This window comes from Meriones unguiculatus, chromosome 2, assembly GCF_030254825.1.
Source record: "Meriones unguiculatus strain TT.TT164.6M chromosome 2, Bangor_MerUng_6.1, whole genome shotgun sequence".
Classification (NCBI taxonomy): Eukaryota; Metazoa; Chordata; class Mammalia; order Rodentia; family Muridae; genus Meriones; species Meriones unguiculatus.
In genome coordinates, this window is record NC_083350.1 from 101,202,446 (window position 1) to 101,219,513 (window position 17,068).

The 17,068-nt window shown below is 50.6% G+C and overlaps 1 protein-coding gene across 3 annotated transcripts in view; it reads right to left on the reverse strand.

Annotated features, from left to right (window-relative positions):
* Positions 1–17,068, reverse strand: part of Elk3 (ETS transcription factor ELK3) — a 62,572-nt gene that overhangs the window by 15,384 nt on the left and 30,120 nt on the right. The gene's annotated exons all lie outside the window — the stretch shown is intronic.

Genomic DNA, 17,068 nt, shown 5'->3' on the forward strand with positions numbered 1-17,068 from the left:
GCTCACAGCTGTACTCGGGTCCTGCTTCCAGGAGCGCTGTGGTCTCCAGCCTTTGGCCACCGTCTCATCTCCTATGACGTGATAGTTGTGGAATGGCAAGAGCTAGCACTGAGTCAGCACTCGCTGTGCAGCTGTGCTGATTCATACCTGAGCTCACTTAACCCGGACAGAGAGCCTACAAGCAGGTTTTCTCGTTCTTCCTTTACGATTAGGAAAGAGAGCTGGAGAGGTGGCTCGGTGTATAACCTGCAAGCATTCGGCCTGAACTTCAGATCATCAGCACCCACGCAACAGCTGGCCAGGTGTGGCAGTAAAGAGGTAAAGGAGAGCTCCAGGATGAGCTGGCTAGCTAGACCAGCCGAAATCCATGAGCTCTGGGTTCGGCAAGAGTCCCTGTCTTGGGAAGTGAAGCGGAGAGTAATTGAGGAGGGCCCTGGTGTCAACTTTGTGCCTCCACGCACATGCGTCTGCATGCACCCACATACCACCGACACCCACACACGCATGCGTGACACACACACACACACACAGGCAAAAAAGAAAAAGTTCTAAGAATTAAGAAACTTTCAGTATGGCAGCCGTAGCAGGAAAGTATTTCCTTCACCCTCACACAGAATGCAATGAAATAGGAAAGCAGCCTGCTAGAAAGTGGTGGAGAAATGTAAGTTATCACTCCCCAGCGATGCAACATTTTCTTCGGTCAGGCAGCCATTTCTGGCAAGAACGCCACTGGAGGGAAACAAGCTGCCTGCTTGGATATTTATGGCATTTGGTTCCTATTCTTAGTTGTCAGTGTCTACTTGTGGCTCTTCAGTTGAGGTTTCATCCCTCCAACGTTTGGATATAAATGAAAATCGCAATGAAGGCCTACGTTTTTCTCAGCCCACGAGAAAGTGGATTTTGTATGGAAGACCATGCTGTCCGGAAGGCTCATGGAGGCGGGAGAGTAGTCCCTGCAGAACCTACCCAGATCCATGACTGCCTGGCAAATGCTCACTGCGGGACTTGCCCTGTGGTTGACTCAAAGTCCTAGGTACTCCAGGGAAGGAAAGATGGCTTCCGGCTGGCTCAAAAACCCAGCACTCATCTGTGGGGGAAAGAGCCTTGAAGGTTTCCTTACGAACTCTTCCTCCCAAATCTTGTGAAAGAAATCATCTGAGGAAGAAGCATTTTACTGAGAGCCCTGCAAGTCCAGCCATCCTACAGCAGCCCTCGTGGAAGGAGGAAAGTAGCATCTTCCACTGCCAAGACGAGCAGGCAGGGAGATGCAGCCATAGCCCCGCACTGCCAAGATCCACGCTATTAAATCCAGAGCCCTTCCCCGTTTCCACATGCCTGGGAACAAAGCACAGCATCCCCTGATGATGACATCTCTGTAAGTTCTGAGCTCGGTGAGTGCTTATGGCTTGTCCTAAGTATGAGCATGGTGGGGTTTTGCCTTTTAACAACAGGGGAGAACCCATTTGCCATGTTACTTGGATTTTCAAGAAGAAATTCCTCGGGGCAGGGTTTTACAGGAGATATGCAAGGGTCTATGCAGCCCAGGAAATGCCACCACATGAGCCCCAGAGAGAGACCTTGCCCGGCAAAGCACAGAGGTGCACCTGTGCTTAGGGAAAGGCCAGGTGAACAGTCCCGTGGCTGTTGTGCTGGGGTTCTGGCCTGCAACTCGGCCCACCAAACTCCATGACTGTAGCTGCCCTCACTCCCACACCTCCTGCTGGCAAATCTTCAGAGAAGTGGGGGAAACAAAAAGGTTCCCCCTGCTCCTGGGGAGTGTGGAAGAGCACAGGGCCTAGGTAGAGACCATGCTAGGAAAACCAGTGCCCCACAGTAAAAGATGAAGTAAGGGCGTCCTCGGCCTGCGTGACACAGAGCCTTCTTGTCATAAAGGAGTATGCAGTATGGAGCCTTCTCTGCCAAAACGGCCAGTGTTTCTATCACATATATTACATTTTATCTTCTTTGTTATACTTTACCATGCTCATTATACTTTGCTGTTTGGCAGAAACCTTTATAAGTTTTCTTCTCAACCACTCTGAATGCCCACCTAAATTGAGTGAATTTATTGAGCCTAAATAATTACACAGAAGGATTATTTCAACTGTCCAGTCACACAAACTGATTTTTAAAAAATAATGTTTAATTTTTAATTATTAGATCTGAGAAATGATCACTATATTTATGAGTAAGCCAACAACTTATTAAGGGCTGTTATAAACATGGCATCTTTGGGGTCTAAAAGAGGTTGCTCAACAGTTAAGGACGTAGGTTGCTCTTTGGGAAGACCTGTGTTAGGTTGCCAGCATCCACACTGGGTGGCTTACAACTGCCTATAACTCCAGCTCCCTGCTGGAGTTACACCCTGCTCTGACTTCCTTGGACACCCACATACGTGGCATATACTCACACAGACATAAATAACGCATTTTTAAGTCCCTCTTCAAAAAGCTGGTTGGGGATTAAAGGCCAGTCACAGATGGAGCGCTTGCTGGTCCTCGACTCACATGCATTTTGGCTGACAAAGGAAAATATGATACAGACTGAGACTGGAGTATTACCCAACATTAAAAAAAAAGAAAGAAAAGAAAAAAAAAACAGAAAGGACCGAGACATGCTGCAACAGGGATGGAGGTCACTGTGCTAACTGATCATAAAGACTGCATGTCATATCGTCTAATTACAGGAAATGTGTGATATGGAAAACATCCACACAGGCTGCTGCATGGCACAGACCCTGTGATCCTAGCACTTGGGAGGCTGAGGTGGAAGGACGGGAGGTTTGAGACCAGCCTGGGCTGCATAGGTCAAACTTTTAAAAAGCTAAAAACAAAACAAGAAAAGGGTACAAAAGGGGAAGAAGGAAGGAAGGAAGGAAGGAAGGAAGGAAGGAAGGAAGGAAGGAAGGAAGGAAGGGGAAAAGGAAAAGGAAAAAAGACCATTCAATCATAATGTAGATTGTGGTTGCCGGGGTCTGAGAAGGGAAGGGTCTTACCAGGGAAGGGGTGGGTGGCTTCTTTAAGCATGGATTTTGAACTGGCTACAGCAATGGTCACTCTTGGGTACAAGCCTCAGCCACTGAGCTACAACAGCTTTCGGAGTCAGGGGAACAGTGTGGAGAGTACGTCTCAATAAAGCTGTTTTCTAAGGAGAACATGAAGAACCTGCTGTGCATGCTCATCAGAAGACGGTGGGCATGTTCTGCTGCTCCGTGGTGACACCCTAACATACTAACCCCTGCTCTGCAGATTAAAAAGGTGGAAACAAGGTTTGGGAGTGGTTAGGAAGGTGGCTCGATGGGTAAGGAGCTCGCTGTGCAAGCACAAGGACCTGAGTTCAGATCCCCAGCTCCCACGTAAAGAGCCAGGCATGGTGGCACATTCCTGTGACCTCACTGATGAAAGGAGGCAGAGCAGCCAAACTGGCGAGCTGCAGGTTCTGAGAGAACCTGGTGCTCACTGGCCAGAGCAGCCAAACTGGCGAGCTGCAGGTTCTGAGAGATCCCCTGTCTCAATACCTTGGGTGGAGAACTCTTGAGGAAGACACCTCAATATGGCCTCACGTACATACACAACTGAGTGCACCTGCACACACACACGTACGCACACACATACACACGTACACACATCCCAAACCAGAAAGGACCTATGACAGTCGCTGCTCTGGAGCCCCACAGCAGGGCCTTAGAAGGGCTGCTGAGGAGAGTCCACCAGCCCTGGGGGTGGAGCTGAGTGGATAAGAAACCACCAGGAGGCAGTCTGGCTGCTGGAAAGCGCCAGGACCTCTCTAAAGACCAGCTTGCAAGGTGGACCCCGTCCAGCTGCTTAGCCACAGGGAAACCTGTGCAAGGGCTGAAGGCTAGCCTGAAACAGAGCGAGGAGAGAGGGGGAAGGACCAAGTACAAACATCAGAGACATGCGTCCCGGCATGTCCCAAGGCTGTCTGCTGCCATGACAGAGACTAGCACAGAAAGTCAAACACATCTCCACAGCTAGAGCATGAGGAGGAAGGCAGGCTGGGGAATAGCTAAAACAGCAGCTCGTTCTTTTCTTCCAGAGCAGATCCCAGGAATAAGAGGGACCATGAATATTTGCAGACCTCTCTGCCATTCCAAAAAGGCATTTCCTACTAAGTTATCTAGGAAAACTGTGTGGGCAGCCATAATAACTAGGGTTTGTCGAGCATGGGCTTGCTGGGAACTGCTCTAAGAGTGCGACAGTAGTAATTAATCATCTGTAAGATTATTACTCCATATGACAGATGAGGAAACTGAGGTCCATGGACTATAAATTATACACCGTCGGAATCATTCTTGGCTCCTGAGCTCTTGGCCAGGGTAGAAGGCAGTTTTAAGTCAGCACCAAGGCAGACCAGCACTTGGGTAGGGCTCTTATTATGGTAAGCGATGGAAGATATTTGGAAAATGTCTGCTTTTCACCCCTTCAATACCAGACTCACAAGTATTTATTACTCCCCGTTGCCTGGCAACCTGACAAACACCGATGTGTGTCCAGTTGAGTCAAGTGGCTTTCTGTGGTTTGGAAGAGACAGTTGCACACATCTCCTCCTTTCTATGTGGGGAACCAGCCGCTGTGTAATCTCCCACGAAGTGTGGAATGTGATCCAGAGCCACAGCCAACTCCGCACCCTTTCTGGGGAGCCCCAGGCAGCAAGGACAACTTCAGAGAAAGGGGAGCAAGAGTCCCCTACAGCAGGCACAGCAGTGATTCCCCGCAAACGGAAGCTGGGCTTGGGAAAGGACCTCAGTCACAAGTCACCTCGATGGTGCAGGAACCTGAAAGTGTGAGCAGTCTGCCAGACAGCACAGGATGCCAGGGCAAAGACACCTCTCCCAACCCACTCCCCTCCCTGCTCAGCTAGTTCACCCTGATGGGAAGGAAAGCCTCACCAATAAACTGACTTCCCTTTGCCCAGAAGTGTCTGCAGCAGCCCTGGCAGCACACCTGCAAGAACAGGTGTGCCAGTAAGTGTGCTTCGGTGCACGGGTGCGAGCACTGCCTTCTCTCTCTGAAGAGGACAGGGCCGCGTAAACGATCCCAAATACCGTCATCTCATAACTCACTGTCTGGGGCGGGGGTGGCAGCTGGACCCTGCGGATGTTCGGGTCTTACATAAACTCAGTGTCAGTGTTGTGCATCTGGTCAGTTTACTGAGATACTGACGAGAGAAGTGTATACATGTTCGGCACAGGCACATCATCTTAAATCCTCTCCATTCTGTATCTGCTGAATTCCCAAAGTCATGTGTGTCTAAGGATAGTGGATAGATGTGAATTTTCCTAAAGTTTTATGACTTGAATATATATATATGCATATATGCACCTACATCTCTCTCTCATGTGTGTGTGTGTGTGTGTGTGTGTGTGTGTGTGTGTACAAATAAGTACTAGGTAACATGCTTTTGGGATTGAATCTGTATTCCTAGTTATATTAGGATAATACTCAAATAAGCTCACTCTGCATTTGTGTAGTACATGAATTTGACTGCAGAGAGCATGACCCTCACAAGAAGCCAGAGGCAACCAATAATTTCATACATGTGTCACATACATACATATGTCTACGTCTGCTTTACCCCACAACACTTTCATAACAGTGGATTTTTATATTTGACGGTTTCCTACATGTCTATTAAGAATTTTAGTCCATCTCCTTCCCTATTGCCCTTTCATTCCTCCTCCTCCTCCTCCTATTGAAACCCTTACCCCCACTTTCTTGCCTTTTGTTTGTGAGTATGATCTACTAAGCCTACAGACTTTAACAGTTGCCTGTGTGAGCAGTGGTGGGAGATTAAATACTGAGGGATGGGCAGCCTATCAGAGGCTAGGCCACTGAAGAAAAGGACACCTTTTCCCCAAGCCAGTGGTAACTAGCAACAGTCCCTTAGGCAGGGGTGAAGCTTCATGATGCTTTTTTCCCTTTTATGATGAAATATCGACAGGCTCAATCTTGTACAGGTACCACAGTGGAAGTGAGTTCCTGAGTGCATTAGCTACGCCCAGAAGACACCTCTGCAGCAAGGTTTTCCAAACTCCGCCTCTTACAGTCTTTCTGACCCCTCTTCCTCTTCCACCTAGTCTAGAATTCACTATTTAGACCACACTGTCCTGGAACTCAAGAGAGATTAGCCTGTCTCTGCTTCTTGAGTGCTGGAATTAAAGGCATGTACCACCACACCCAGCGCCCCACGGCATTTTGAAGCTACAACCTTCCACAGAGATACCATCACCCCATGCACACCCCTACAGTGTCACACTCCTTAGAGAGAGCTTCTCAAACTCCGGTTTCATCAGACTGCTGACTCAGCACGTATGTGTGGAACAGGGTCCGAACCTCCATGTTGATCTCAAGTAACATGTCTTGACTTTCACAGGCTCAGACTTCTTATTATCCAACCCCCTCCTTCTCGATGGGCTTCTCACCATTCTTCCTGGCCTGCTCCCTTAACACCCCATCCTCTCAGGGTTTCCTGGAATTGCAGCCTCGTGCCCTCTAACCTCGACACTTCCCTGCCCTGTGCTGTCCTGAGAAATGCCAGCAGTTCACACGGCCAGGAGGGAAAGTTACATAGAAGTTTCCTACAGCAGCTGGGGTTTTTCTCAGCCTCGTGCTGAGAGCACAGCTGGCCAAGGGGACAATGTGGGAGAACCTTTCCCATAAATATCTGCTTGATACTACTGCTTGGGTTAAGTTCAAATGCCATCCAGTCTCGTGCTAGCTACATGATCCTCCTCTTTAGAACGGGAGTGACCCACCCACCTAAAGCTCGTAGCCAAATACCCAGTAAACCCACATATGAAAAGCCCGTATCTATCAACTTTAGCATTACCGTCCTCATTTTCTATTCCCATTTAGCCAGTATTAACCCATTAACATGCCCTGCTCCTGGCCCGGATGACAGTGTAATAGCCAATAGGAACCTAAGTGGCTATGCATGTTCTGCCTTGTTCCCAGTTCTGGGTTTCGTGGTCCATGGCTCAGCAGGCAGATTACATATATCTCAACCAAGCAGGGGAACATGATGTTTTATTTAGTCGGATTCAGACCAGAAAGAGATGGGAGGTCTACGGTGTATCATACTGAACATGGCCAGCATTTGGCATTCGCCATGAAAAAAACCTCACAAGACCCAATTAATTCTTGGAGGGGGAAGGGCGGGGCAGGGGGCAAGAGCAGTGACCATCAGGAAGTCACTGCAGCATGGTAGAAACACTCCAGTCCTGGGAGGAGGGGCAGGCAAGAGCCAGACACCCAGAAGATGCCAACCGCTGCTTGACGCCTCTTGAAGTGGGAAATGAGCCACCAGACAAGGAGGCACAGCCTGGCTTTCTTGATGGTGGCTGTGGCTCCAACGGGAGACCACTAAAGGCTGCTGGCCCCAAGAGCTTGTCAGTTAGGCCTTCGGGAGAGGGAACCAGGAGCCTGAGTGATAGCAGACACATCCCGATGGATTTCTGCGGGGCCCATTCTCCCAGGTGGTGCTTTGCATGAAATGAGCTGTGGGAGGGAAGGCAAGCCCCCAGGTGAGCCACCACATACCATGAACATAGCCATCTCACAAGAGACACACTCCCTGGCCACTTTGAAGATGAAGTCAAGAGCCACTGCTCTTTTCTACACAGGGAGGTTTGTTCCAATTTTCCCCCATAGAGGTGAATTAAATATTAGGGCAGCCAGAAAATGGAGTATCCTGTCCCTATTTCCGAGAACAACAGCGTCCTCACTTCCTTGTGTCTTTACACATACCCTAGGTGAAAAATTATAGTACCCATGGGATGTCCCCATCTCAATGAAAGAATGCTAATATATACATGCATACATATATGTGTATATGTATATACATATGAATGTATACTTAAAGGAGAAAGAAATTAATTTTAAAATATGGATAATACAATGTAACAGCGATTATAGCATTCCATTCTGTTTGCTTGTTTTAGTTTTTTGAGACAGGGTCTCTCTATGTAGCTCTGGCTGTCCTGGACATGCTTTGTGTACCAAGCCCTCCTCTGCCTTCCAAGCACTGGGATTAAAGGCATGCCCCACCACGCCTGGCTCAGTATTTTTTTTTAAATCTGCATTTTCTACATGATAGGGATTTAGTATGTGCTATTTGTCAAACTGAAGCAGCCCAAGTCACGTGGCTTGTAACTGCATCTGAGGTCTAAACTGGGCTATACTCACAGCTGGGCCTGAAAGAGTCAGGCCCATCGACCACACCCCCTTCCAGAAGGCAGCTGCCTTAGGTCCACAGGCTGCTACTAGTGCTAAGGCACCAGAGCCCAGGACCACTGCATTGCAGGGCTAAGGAAGCAAGGTCCTTGCTGAAGAAAGGCTCCTTCTGGCTCCCTGTGAGAGGCTCACTTCCTATGAGCACAACCATCCCTGCCCACCCTGCCCATCCCTGGAGCAGGGAGGCACCTGCTTTGAGGGGCACACTGGCAGGAAGCCCGAGGCTCCCATCATCCCAGCCTTGACTAGCTATCAACAACCAGCCTGTAAGTGGCATACCACTTAAACCCATGACGCAGGGCTGAGTATGGCTCCGTAACCAGTGGCTCCCACGTTAAGGTCAGCCCTGATGGGCCAACATTACACGAAATAACACTGGTATGGCCAGACAGACCTGGGTTCAAATCCCAGTGTCTCTACTTAGTGTAGCCTGAGAACAACATTTAATTTCCGAAGGCCTCAGTCTCCCTAAAATGGAAAGAAAAATAGCTTATGAGACAGTTTGCTCGAAGGGGCTCCTATGTGTCAGCACCCTGCTCACAGAGTCCTTGAAGCTGACTGGACACAGCTGGCCTCTGCCTGGCCAGCAGGGGTCATTACACCATACCGTTTTATTTTTCCTCTCTGCAGTCAGAATTCTGTGGATTGCACCTCATTCCAAATCCTTCGAGGGAGCCTCACCACACTCAAATGCCCATTTTACCAGTGAGGGACCCAAAGCTCAGAGCTGGGTTCCCACAGTCCAGCAGCAGGGCTGGCATGGCTCCAAGTCACTGGCCTCCCAGCCAATACCCCCTGTAAGTTCATCCTCTGAGGTCATGTCCAGACTGGAGGCCTGCCTGACTCATTCTCCTGACACAAATCCTCAAGTGTCCCCTCATGCCCCGTGTGCCTGTCCTTTAACCAGAAAATGACCCACAAACCCCAAACCCAGTTCCTATGGAAATGCCCAGGCTCTGAGGAACCAAACCAGAGTAAGGCCGGTAGGCCTCCAAGTGTCACGTAGATGGACGTTGCAGGCCCTGCCCCACCTCAGCCGGGGCCTGGGGACTGCGGCCTGTCAGGGGCTCTAAGCACTTGATTGGGATCACCTATAAATTTGTTTTAGGCAAGGTCCTTTCACATTTGCCCCCCAAGGAACACTTACAAAAGGCTCCCTAACCCCACCAACCGGAGCTACTTCTGACTAGGACGCCTTCTCTACTCCCACAGTGTGGTGAGTGGTATTCCCCCAGAACTCACGGCCACTCATAACCTCAGAATGTGACCTTATTTGGAAATAAGATCTCTTCGGATGAAACTGGCCAAGGGTGTCGAGATTCGGGGTAAGCAGGAAGTTTGTATGACTAGTGTCCTATGCGAAGAGGGTAGAGAGGGACACTCAGGAAGGATGCCCATGTGAAGACAGAGGCAGAGAATGGAGGATACAGCTATGGAGAGCCAAAGATTGCTTCCTGGGAGCCACCAGGGCTGGAAGAGTTGTGTGTCAGGGTCGGGGAGGAATTTCCTTGAAACCAGACAGGGCCTCCCCTCCCCCCTCCCCCCCCCTGCTGACACCTCACTTCAGACTTTTGCCTTCCCGGGGGAGAGGGGGACAACAAAGTTCTGTTGCTTTGAGCTACCAAGTCTAGGTTGATCTGTTACAGAAGCCTTGGGGGATTTCTTAAGGTCACCTCTGCTCAGCAGAGCTCACCACCTCTGTGGAGAGCCCACCCCCTTAAGTTTGGTTCAGAGCTAGCCTGCTCCGCCAGCTCCCAGCCGGGAGGTGTTCCTGTGGTTTGGTTAAGATGTCTTTAATTTCTGCACTGAGGAATCCTTCCTTCTTGCAGGTCTGGCAGGACGCCAGACTGGACGCCAGGCTCAAGCTGGATGCTGAGGGTATTTCTCTCTCCCCGCAGCTCTCTTTTCAGCCACTTCTTGCTGGGTCCAGCTTTAACTCCATTCTGGCTCCTTTAAACACACCTCTAAAGGTGTTTGTTCTCAATAAATTGAACCATGAGACTGCACTGCCAGCATGAGCCTTCCCAGGCTGCAATGGCTCTCCATTTTGAGTGGCCAGCTCCAATGATGGTAGAAGGCATGGGGACATTAGGGCCACAGGTGGAAACGTATACTCCTACCCTGTCTTTGCCAGGTTTTTGACATTTCATACTGGACATAGAGCAGTGTGCTCAGCCTCCAGCCCTGTCATGGTTTGTTTCTGTCTGTTTGAAACATGCCAGCGTCATCTGGGAAAAAGAACAACAATTGGGAAAGCGCCTCCATCAAATTGCCTGTAGAAAAATCTGTGGGGCATTTTCTTGATTGATGATTGATGTGGGAGGGCCCAGCCCACCGTGGGTGGGGCCACCCTCGGGCAGGAAGTCCTGAGTGGGATAAGAAAGCAGGCTGAGTAAGCCATGGGAAGCAAGCCAGTGGGCAGAGCTCCTCCATGGCCTCAGCATCAGCTCCTGCCTCCAGGTTCCTCTCCTGACTTCTCTTCATGACAGAAACAAACCCCTTCCTCCTCAAGTTGCTTTTGGTCATGGTGCTTTATTACAGCAACAGAGAGAATACGAAGATGATCGCCAAACAAAAAAGGGATTAAAAAAAAGAATAAAAGCACTTTCCTTTTCGGACCCCCACGTGGGAGAGGTGCAGCAGGCAGGGCAAGGTGGTTTCTTCCGTCCTTTTTGGGGCTGACATTTCACAATGACAGATTCTCTCCGTGCTACAGGAGGGATGCCTGCTCATCCCTCACTCACACATTCTACAGTTATAGGAAGCTTCCACAGGAGACACTGAGGAGATGACGCTCATGTTAAGAACAGACTGTTGGGTTCGGTAAAGTGGATGCAGGGATGGGAGTGGTGAGAGAGCATGGACCAGGGAAGACAGACAGCAAACACAGGCTGAGGAGGTACAGTCAGACTTGAATTTCAGGTGGCGTGAGGCAGGCGGGCACAGTAGGTGGGGCTAATAATGAGGCTGACAGGTAGAAAGGCTCAGAACCAGTAGAGTGAGGCCAGACTGTAAAAACAGTTGGGGCTTTTCCCACGGCCACTGGGTGGCTATGGTGATACAAAAGCAGGAGGGGGCTCCAACCTGGATTTTGCCTGAAGGTCTTGTCTCTGTCTCTCCGTGTCTCTGTCTCTCTCTCTGAGACAGGGTCTCACTATGCAGCCCTGGATGGCCTGGAACTCACTATGCACATGAGACTGGCTCCAAACTGTGCCTGCCTCTACTTCCTGGATGCAGGGTGAAGGTGTTCACTCTGTGTCCGGCTTGGTAGTCTCCTGTTTTATTTTACATGTACAAGTATTTTTTGCCTTCATGTATGCATATACACCATGAGCGCGTTATGTCCCCGGAGACAGGAGAGGGCATCAGATTCCCTGGGACCAGAGTTACAGATGCCCATCTGGGTGCTGAAAATCAATCCTGAGGCCTCTGGAAGAGCAGCAAGTGGCCTCAGCCACTGAGCCATTCCTCCAGCCCTCGTCCTGGCTTCCTTTAGGAAGCGTGCGTCTCTGGGGCTACCAACCCAACCCCTCCCATTCCCAGCCAGCTCAGAGCACTCAGCACATGGAGCTCAGAGCAATCTTGAGTAGTCCGTTGGGACCTTTCTTTCTCTTGGCCTGCACCAGAAATAGGGAGCAGCCATATGAAGGAGGGAAGACTCCAGCCTGGGTCCCCAACAATCTGCACCTGTCTGGTCCACAGCTTCACTGATCCCGATATGGAGCCGAGGCCCACACTTCTAGGATGAGTGCTTGACCTAATGTATCTGCTTCATCTTAGCTGTGCTATTTAACCACCCCCACACCAGACTCAGTATCTCCGTCTCTAGAATGGGTCCATCATGGGCCACAAGGTGCCTAGAGAGTCAGACAATGGTTAACAAATGTGCAATGCCTAGCACAGAGCCGAACACAGCATGCCCTACACACGTGAGCTTCCCTCCTGGCGTTACCATCTGGGGTAGGAGCTGAGCCTGTGGGGAAAGTGGGAAGAGGCCCCGGAGGAGCAGCTGGAGGCTGGTGGGTGGTGGGAGGTGTGAGGTGAATGTTAGCGTTTTTGTCAGTTTGTCTACACAATCCCTAAATTTTCCTGCAGCTAAGATCCCGGTGTAGGAATGCTGGTGCCTGCCAAGGGGGACTCAGTGTGGGCTGGGGCAAGAGTCTGATGCAGCAATTTGGCAAGGCTGTGGGAGCCTCGGCAGCTGAGTACCACACAGCAGCAGCCAGCCCCATCAACATGCTAACTGTGCTCTCAAGACTGCCTCATCCTGTTCCTTAGCAACCGCCCTATTTGGGGGGATGCAGAGCGACACAGGGACACTGGCTGGGAAGCATGTGGAAGACAGGAAGCAACCCCCCCCAGTAACCCGTGGAATCTGACCCCTTGCACTCCCACGACTGCTACCTTATGCTGACTGCCATCTCCTGGGACAAGGTGGCCATCTTGGAAGCCCTCCACGAGGGAACGCAGCTACCAAACAGGTCTCCAGGCAGCAGCCAGGGCCAAACTCAGGGATGTCCTGGTTACCCCCTTGGCCTCTGGACAAGAGCCCAGGGGCCATCTGTTATCCCCCAATGATCTGAGCAGCTGACACGGTACAAAAAGACACCCAACGCTCAGGCGCTCTGTACGCAGGCCCAGGGCCAGGCAGAAGCATTCTCAGCTGTACACAGAGCACTAGACAACAGCCCAGATGGGCACTCTCCACAGTTAGAGGACAGGAACACTTGCACTTGCTGGACTCTTGTTCTTTCTCCACTTTGAAGACAGATCATTTTATCGTCCGAAAATTTATTTTGGGGTCTTAAAGGATTCCGCCAGAGCCAAGGCTTTTGAGAGCAGCTGACTTCAGATGTGTATCATTCATATTGACGTCCCCTCATCATGACTGCACACCCCATTTAAGATGAATTACCCAGTTAAGCCAAGAAGGTGATGCATCTGACTTCCTGGGATTCGGTGCCAGCGACTCTGTCTTCACTGCTCCCCCTAATTTCCCTCCAATTAGGTAAAGATCACTTGCTGCCTCGTGAGGATCAGCCGGGACGTTGCTGTGGAGACCACAGGGCTCCTCATCCTATCACCATTTTCATCTGTGGAGGAGAAGAGAGCTGGCAGAGTTTCCAGTCTCCCCCTGGGATGAACGTTCGCTGCCAACAACAACAGAGACAAAAAGGTCTGTTGGACAGAAAAGGACAAGGGATTGGGTAAGCTTCCGGGTCTCCATCTGGGGCGACCCAGGTCGATGTCGTCAGCGCCCCATGAGCAGCTGCACCTACAGGAGTGCCAGGCGGTGTCACTTGCCTTCTCTGCCCCTTGGGTTGCTTCAGAGGGGAGCTGCAGGCCCTGGTTCTGATGTCACGACAAGGCCAACTCCCTCAGTGTGGAAAATGCATTCTCCGTAACTGGCCAAAAAGATCAGATCAGGGGGAGCTGAGTGTGAAGCCACCAGTGCCAAGAAGCACAGGAGATATGGATTTTTATTTCTAAAATGCAAATTGAATCACGGCTCCTCTTCTTGCTTTCCACACTTTACTGGCTCTCACGCGAAAGCACCAAGTAAGTATAACAGGAGCTGTTCCATGCTCCTCTCCCAGCCTCATCCCAACCTCATTCCCTAAATAAACACTCTGCACTTGGAAAGGTCAAATGCTCACACTTCCCACCTTCCCACATGCTCTTCCCCACTTGGTATTCCTTCCTAACTTCTCCCGGCCTAGCACCCGCTGGACTCAGGTCCAGCCCAGGAGCCCCTGGTAAGCAAACAAATTGACCCCCAGAAGCCTGCCCTCCTTCTCAGCTTCCCTCGCCCCACCTCTTCTGGAGGGCCTGGCACCATGTCAGCGCTGTCACCTTCCGCAGTCTGGGAGCTGGGAGTGAGCTGTGTGTCTGTCCCCAGCCCCACAGTTGCTGAACCGTGCAAGGGGATGGAGGAACATTTTCAAAGAAATGGCCGAGGGACTTGAGGGCGTGAGAACGGAGGAAACAGAGCAGGATCTCATCAATATGAAGCTGTAAACACCCAAGAGTTACTAAGGAGTACATTAATGGAGAGGTGGCTCAGTGGTTAAGAGCACTGGCTGCTTTCCCAGAGGGACCGGGTTCAATTCCCAGCATCTACACGACAGCTCAAAACCATCTGTAACTCCAGTCCCAAGGTCCTGCTGCCCTCTTCTGGGACCAGGTGTGCACACATGTGATGCACAGACACGTGCATGTCAAACACCCACACACATAAAATAAATTCATTTTTTAAGTGAACGAAAGCAGCCCACTCCCAGCCCCTCCCCCCACCCTGCTCTAGGATCAAAGATTTAAAACCAAGCATGACCAACATCCTGAAAAAGGGAAAAGTCAGCTTGTTAACAAAAATCTCTGATAGACGTCCTTATAAATTACATCATTGGGTCTATGTCTCTGGGACTGCTGGTTTAAAACTAACTGGGGGGGAAGCAGCCAAAATCTTCAACTCCTCAGAGCTGCATGGAGAAGCTCATCCAGGGAGTAAGTAACACCAGGGAAAGCAAGCTGTCCCAAGAGGGTGAGTGCTACTCAGGGTCTGGCTCAGGTTTCTGCCACCTCTGCCTTCCACGGTTCAAGGCTCAGACACGGTGGAGCCTCAGTTCCTAAGAGTTTCTGGCCCGGGACCCCTCAGTTCTCCCCTTCCTCCCCTACTCTCCTACCACCCTCCCAGGAAGCAAAGCACTCTGCTCCCTGGCCTGGGGGGTCCTTTCTGTCCAGTACCCTCTTCAAAAGCTTCTGGTGGGCCCAGGGATTCTTGGCTGGAGCTCATCACTGCAAATCTTGACCCTCCCCCACCCCCAGATTTCCCTAACATAATGTGTGTGTGTGTGTGTATGTGTGTGTGTGTGTGTGTGTGTGTGTGTAAACTGTGCCCCCCCCCCAGAATTTGCAGTTTTCCTCTCAGCCTTAGTGTCCGAGATCAGGGAAGTGTTGAAGTCCCAGCAGCTCTGAGTCTCCCACAGCAGGGCTCGGCTCCCTCACCTCTGACGCTGGCCTGGATGCCGGCAGATGACGGAACACAGTGACATACATGCTGCTGAATCTAGTGTCATCCCTGTCACAGCACTCTACTTGTTGATGAGCTACATGGCTAAACCCAATCTCAATAAATAATAAAGCAGCACGGGGTTCTGGGAGGAAGTCATCCAGGTAACCTGCCTCTGTTACCTAATGCTTTAAGATTCTCCAACATGAATGGTAAAATGGCTCGCATTTCCGAGCACGTACGCCCCAGAGGCTAATGCTGCTGAGAACAGTGCACACACCCTCCACTCCAGATCCCTGAGTGATCCAGGGAGGGGAGGCGCTGCCGAGACTCTGCTTTGTGACGGTGGAAGTGAAAGAGCTGGCCTCCAACCTCCTCGGTCCTGAATCCAAAATCCTGATTCCAAGGGCACCGGGAGATAGATGCTCTGAGTGTGCAGGGAAGTGAGCAGGATTTGACTCAGGGGGACAGGAAGGGCATGGACATGTGTCTGACTACGTAGAAACAAACAAATGATTAAATCTTTCCTTCTCGGCATTCACCCAGAAATTTAAAACCCAGTGGCAGTAAACTACGATTACCCACCTGTTGGTGCTGTCCAAGGCTTCATCCTGTCTATCTCGTACTGGGCACGGTGTCAGGGGATACGGGTGCCACGAACCTAACCCCCTGAATCAAGTCTGCTGTCACTCTCGTTGTACATAAAAAGGAGAGTGTACTTGCCGAGCACGTGAGAGCCCTGGGCCCGATCCTCGGTGCCACAGAAAAAAATGGGGTGGGGGTGCTGGAGAGATGGCCTGGCCAGTGAAGTGCTTGCCATGCAAGCAAGAGGACCTCAGCTCTGATCTCTGGTGTGTGTTTGTAACCTCCGTGCTGGGAAGTGGGGTCAGGAGGATCCCTGGGGCTCACTGAGAGGTCCAGACCTCTAGCTTCCACAAGCACCCACATATGTGTGCACGCAAAACCTAACACATAAAAACATACTCACATGTAAATAAATAGATTTTAAAAGGAGGCTAAGGCCCGGAGGGACTGCTTCACCCACAGCTGGATCCCAACCCAGACATCTAGGTGAAGCCTGCACCATGCCTGCCCGCTCTGTGGGCTGGGGGGGGAGGTGCATGCTTTGAAGGGACACTAGTTTTAGCCCATCACCCTGCCAGATGTCATAAGCACGTGAAATATTTTCCCTGTGTCTTGTATAGCTTTACACACATTTCCACATTTCTCCTCTGCCCACTTTTAATATGCTGAAACGAGCTAAAAATACAACATATACCATATAAAAATAATGCTATTCTCAGGCTCGTCTGCTGTGGCAGAGAAACTTCCCTATTAGGACAAACCAAAGGATGTGCATTTTCAGCCGCCAGGGAAAGGATTCGAGAGAAGAGCAGAAGAGACAACAGAAAAAAAAAATGACTACAGCTGTAGAGTGAGACAGATTTATGACACTCACAGGCTGAGAGTGAGGGAGGAGTGGGGAGAGGGGTAGTCACAAGGAGACTGAGAAGCAGAGGGGACCAGCCCGAGTCTGGGACCACGCCCCCATCCCTGCCCGACACAGAGCAGGATGGTGCATCAGCCATTCCTCCGTGGCCCAAGGGCTTCATAGCCAATAAAGACTCTGACTCAAGCTGCCCTTCCAGTGAGAGGTCTGACATTTATGCCAATCATGATCACCAGTCTAATGCTGTTAGATGTAAACCAGCTTACCGGCCGCAGCCCATCGGAGCACTGCTGGCACAGAGTGGAAGTATTGGTCAGAAAACGCAAAATAAATTATCTTAATGACGCAAGGGCAGTT